Source organism: Triticum dicoccoides, chromosome 6B (assembly GCF_002162155.2).
Source record: "Triticum dicoccoides isolate Atlit2015 ecotype Zavitan chromosome 6B, WEW_v2.0, whole genome shotgun sequence".
In the NCBI taxonomy this organism is placed as follows: domain Eukaryota; kingdom Viridiplantae; phylum Streptophyta; class Magnoliopsida; order Poales; family Poaceae; genus Triticum; species Triticum dicoccoides.
Genome location: NC_041391.1, coordinates 245,632,072 through 245,638,066, shown reverse-complemented (window position 1 = coordinate 245,638,066; position 5,995 = coordinate 245,632,072).

The window sequence follows — 5,995 nt, the reverse complement described above, 5'->3', positions numbered from 1 at the left end:
CCTCGGCCCCGCCCGGACCGGCGCCGCCCCGGCTCCGCGACGCCGTCCCCGGCCTCCTCCGGCGCCGCCCCGCCCTCCGGCCACCGTCTTTGGCCGCCTCGTCGCCGGATCCGGCGGGTGGGATGAGATCCACCCGCCCGGCCATCCAAACGGAGACCCGGATCCCTCTGTCCAGTTTTCCCGCGAGGTCTAAAATTCTACTAAGTCCCTGAGAATTTTTGACATAATCATAGCATGTTCAACGCATTGTATCTCTGCATCCGTAGCTCCGGTTCGTGCGTGTAATACGTCAGATTGTTCTCCTCAACGAGTACTTCATTTCATTCCATTGCATCATTTTCATTTAAGCTCATCTTGATGCCCGAAATGCTGTTGGAAGAGTGCATGTTGATGTTAATCTGCTGAAACTTTTATAACTTGCTCATTTGTCATTTTTGCCATGATTGATGTGTGCATCCTATGTGGTTGATGTCTACATGTGTTTTGATCTATGCCATGCCATCTTTCCAGGGGTGTATGCCATGTATTTTTTTGATCAATGTGGTGACTAGCACAAGCATGCAAACTAGGCTTCGTGATATTGCTGATTTTAGTCCCTGTTCTGCTGTTATTTTGATGCCATGTAAGCTTGATGCTACAGAGGGATCCATGCATATTTTGAGATACTTCAGTAAGGGTGTTTTGAACATATGGTTATTGTCTATCCATTCATGCCCTTGTTTGCAATTATGGAGTAGCCTAGCATGTCATTTGAGTGCTCTACTTTTGCTTCAAAATGTTTCCTGGCAGATTGTTTACTTGTTATTCAATTTAGCCAAGGTTGTTATAGTTCATCCTTGCACGCTATGGACTTGTTCTTGCCTTGGTTGGCTACACAAACATGCCTTCTTGATGATGCTATGCTTATATTGTCATGCAATGACTTGTGGTGAGTGAATCGAGCTTGTTAAGTAGTGTACATGATGTTGATGTTTTGCTAAACAGATTCTGTTATAGTTTGTTGCTATGTTAACATGCTTCTAGTAATCATTCTATGCATAATCTGGAGATGCTCTATAAACATGCTTTGATCTACATGTCTTGCTCTATCCATCCATGCCCTTGGTTGCAATTATAGACTCCTGGAACATGTTGTTATCTTGCTCTAAAGTTACTTCATAATGTTGTTGTCAGCCTGTTTACATTAAGTTCAGTTGTTTCCATGTGTTTTCCTAGCGATCCATGAACCCTATGACCTTGCTATTGCCATGTATAGCTTCACAAACATGTCTTCTTACTGTTGGTTGCCTTGCTATGCCATGTATTTCTCTGTGGTAAGTGGTTCAAGCTCACCAACATGCCTACTTATTGTTGTTCCTGCCATGTTTGAATCTGTCATATAACTTGCCATGTTTACATGTGTGCCATCATATTTTCTGTGCCTTTTTGGCTCATGGACAGTAAGGGACTCTTGTTCTATGCATTTAGTAGTATCATGCCATGCCTTTGTTTGCCATGATAAGTTCCTTTAACATGCTGTTTGATAGCTCTAAACATTGCAACCTGATGTTATTTCTGCTAAAGTCTGAAACTGTTATTATTTGCAATCTTACCATGTCATTTTGAGCATGTTCTAGTCTTTTCTGGAGATAGCTCAGTGTTCATGTTTTGTTATGCTTTACCTGTACTTCATGCGCATGCCTTTTGTTCTTATGTCGGGGTGCCGTAGCATATTGTTTTGATGCTCGCAAGATGCCTAGTTGCTGTTTTGGACAAATTGTTGTTATGACTTGTATAGAGTGTATGTGTTGAACCGTTGCTCCGTTTTGAGTGTGCTCTATATGAAACTTGCTTGATTTTGCATGTAGCTTCATATTACCATGTTGCATCCTTGTTTTGAGGTGTTTGCTTGATGTTTGTATGCATTTTGCATCAATGCCATGTTTAACTTGTTTTGCTCATATCTTCTAGGCCGAAGCGCCGAATCTAATGAACTTTATATGTAACTTGACTAGAATTTCGTATAGATCATCTTGGTGATCTTAACTTGCTGTTTAAAAACTTGAACATAATGTTTATTCAGATCTGGACCAATTTCGAAATTTGCATATGAGGACTTACCGGATTTGTTATATGTTGTTCCCGGCCTCATTTAAACTTGCTTTGATGTGTTGTTCTTGTTTGCATCATCTCTTGCCATGAGTAGCCTCATCTAGCTTTCTCATGCATCATGCTTGTTGTGCATCATGTCTTGTCATGTGTGGTGTGTTTACTATGTTGTGTACTTCTTCTCGATAGTTCCCGTTCCGTTGCGATCGTGAGGATTCGTTCGTCTATGCTTGGTTCGTCTTCGTGGCTTCATCTTCTTCATGGACTCGTTCTTCTTCCTTGCGGGATTTCAGGCAAGATGACCGCTACCCTGGATCTCACTACTATCATTGCTATGCTAGTTGCTTAGTTCTATCGCTTTGCTGCGTTACCTATCATTTGTTCGTCAAGCCTCCCAAATTGCCATGAACCTCTAACCTTTGACACCATTCCTAGCAAACCGTTGCTTGGCTATGTTACCACTTTTGCTCAGCCCCTCTTATAGCGTTGTTAGTTGCAGGTGAAGTTGAAGATTGCTCCATGGTGGACAGGGTTATGTTGGGATATCACAATATCTCTTATATTATTAATGCATCTATATATTTGGTAAAGGGTGGAAGGCTCGGCCTTATGCCTAGTGTTTTGTTCCACTCCTGCCGCCCTAGTTTCCGTCATGCCGGTGTTATGTTCCCGTATTTTGCATTCCTAACGCGTTCGTGTGATTTATGGGACCCCGCTGATAGTTCCCTTTGAATAAAACTCCTCCAGCAAGGCCCAACATTGGTTTTACCATTTGCCTCACCACCACCTACCTTTTCCCTTGGGAGTAATTAACCCAAGGGTCATCTTTATTTTAGCCCCCTGGGCCAATGCTTGTCTAAGTGTTGGTCCAAACTAGAGCCACTTGCAGCGCCACCTCGGCGAAACTTGAGGTCTGGTTCTAGTTGTACGTAGTGCTCATCCGGTCGTGGCCTGAGACGAGATACGCGCGGCTACTATCAGGATGTCGGCACGCCGGGAGGCTTTGCTGGTCTTGTTTTACCATTGTCGAAATGTCTTGTAAACCGGGATTCCGAGACTGATCGGGTCTTCCTGGGAGAAGGTCTATTCCTTCGTTGATCGCGAGAGCTTGTCATGGGCTAAGTTGGGACACCCCTGCAGGGTATAAACTTTCGAGAGCCGTGCCCGCGGTTATGTGGCAGATGGGAATTTGTTAATGTCCGGTTGTATATAACTTGACACCAGATCCGAATTAAAATGCATCAACCGAGTGTGTAGCCGTGATGGTCTCTTCTCGGCGGAGTCGGGGAAGTGAACACGGTTTCTGGGTTATGTTTGACGTAAGTAGGTGTTCAGGATCACCTCTTGATCATTGCTAGTTGACGACCGTTCCTTTGCTTCTCTTCTCGCTCTCATTTGCGTATGTTAGCCACCATATCATGCTTAGTCGCTGCTGCAACCTCACCACTTAACCCCTTCCTTTCCCATTAAGCTTTGCTAGTCTTGATACCCATGGTAATGGGATTGCTGAGTCCTCGTGGCTCACAGATTACTACAACAACAGTTGCAGGTACAGGTTATGCGATGATCATGACGCGAGAGCGATGTTTGCTTGTTTGGAGTTCTTCTTCTGCTTCTTCGATCAGGGGATGGGTTCTAGGTCGGCAGCCTGGGCTAGCAGGGTGGATGTCATTTGAGCTTCTGTTTGTGTTTCATCCGTAGCCGGATGTTGGTCTTATGTTTGATGTATTGTTGTATTCATGTGGCATTGTATACCTCTTGGATGTATCCCCATCCATTATGTAATGTTGATGTAATGATATCCACCTTGCAAAAGCGTTTCAATATGCGGGTCTATCCTTGGTGGGACCTTTGAGTTCCTTTTGGATAGGGTCGCATATTGGGCGTGACAAGTTGGTATCAGAGCCTCGACCGACCCTAGGAGCCCCCCCTTGATTGATCGTGTAGTTTGGCCGTTGTTGAGTCTAGAAGAAAACTGTTTTTGGAGTCTAGTTATATCGGAGAGTAGGAATTCTTTTTACTCCTCAGCCCCTTCGTCTCTCTGGTTAGGAATCTTGACGTAGGTGTTTTGAACTACCCCTCTTCCCCTTCAAATTTTTCTTTAGGATCACGCGGTTAGTTTTCGTTCATCCTCTTTTGTCCGGTGCATCTCTCGTCAAGTCGACTCGAACCTCTTTGTCTTTCGGGAGTTCAATCCTCAGTTCTTCCTCCGACATCGTTGTTGTTTCCCTGTCCGAAGTTGTCCTTGTTTTTTCTCACCCGCCCTCCTTTCTTCTTCTCGAATCCGGAGTCCGTAATCGAGTATCCTTCCTACTCGTGCGAAGTCTTTGCTTTCTTTCCTCAATTATTCCAACCGGTGTTTTCTCCTCAAGATATTCGTTGGTTCTCCCTTCCAGTTGCCTGTGTTTTTCCCGCCCTCCCACCCTCTTCTTCCCGGAGTCTGACTCTCTCTCGACCATCTATTTCATTCGCTCGGAGCCTCTTCAGTCTTCCCTCAATTATCTCAACCGGTGAATTCTCGTCTCTGTGGACATTCTTCATCTCTTTTCTTCTCCGGTGGACTCAATTCAAGTTTTTCGGGTTGATCATATTCTTTTCCTCGAAGTGTTTTCCTCGCTCGTTCACCTCTCGCCAGTTTATCCTTCCGGAGTGCTCAAGATATCTCAGGAGATTCATCTGTGTTCCAATTAATTCGAGGTTTCCACCTCATTCAAATATTTCAATTGCTCCGGTGCATCATCTATCTGTTCAACATCCGTTCCCAACGGTGTTATCTCTTCAGTGGGCCCTAACCCACAGGTCTTTTCCCAGGATCTTACCTGACTCTTCTAATTCCCCCGGAGCATTCATAATTCTTTTCAAGTGTGACGTAAGAATGAATTTCATCAGTCACATGCCTTCTCCAAGATCGCTTTCAAATTCTTTTCATTGTTGACTCAACCTTCTTCATTCTCCCGGAGTATCTCAGTAATTTTGGTGGTGTTTCTCGTCATTCTCATCGTTCCTCTCTTCTTCTCGTATGCTCTCTATTCTTTGCTTCTTCTCTTGAGTTCTTGTTAAACCTCATCCCTTTTTCCCTTCCGTCTCGGTCCTAAGATCTTGGGACGAGATCTCTTGTTAGTGGAGGAGTGTTGTAACGCCCCGGATCCGCTGTGCCAAGTGTCTGCCAGTTATTCGTCATTGTTGCCATGTCATTTGCTTGCGTGTTGCATTTTATTATGTCATCATGTGCATCTCATTTTGCATACGTGTTCGTCTCATGCATCCGAACTTTTTCCCCGTTGTCCGTTTTGCAATCCGGCGCTCCTATGTCATCCGGCGGTCCCTTTTGACCTCTTCTCTTGTGCGGGTGTTAAACGTTCTCGGAATGGCCCAAGGTTTTCCAAGCAGCCTAGGTATAGCACCGGTAGACCGCCTGTCAAGTTTCGTGCCATTTCGAGGTCGTTTGATACTCCAACGGTTAACCGGGTAACCGCAAAGGCCTCTTTTGTTGCAGCCCAACACCCCTTCCAAAGTGGCCCAAAACCCATCTAACTCCCATCCATGATCTCGGTCGTTCGATCACGATCGCGTGCCCGAAAACCACACCTCATTTGGACTCTCCTAGCTCCCTCTACCTATAAATATGTGACACTCCCCGAATTTTTGCGGTGCAAACCCTAGATCCAATCGCCCCCGCCGCGCCCGGACATGTCCGCACCCGGCCGGACACCTCTCCACCGCCGCCCCGGGCCAGTGGCACATCGCCACATGGCCCCCGCGCCCTCCCGCCGCCGCCGGCCCGCGGGGCCCGAGCCGGGCCCGCGCGGCCCGCCCGCCGCCGCCGCCTGCGCCCGCCGGCCTGCGCCTCCGCGCCCGCGCCCCACCTCGCTCGCCGCCCGGCGCCCTCCAGCCCCGGCGCCGCCGG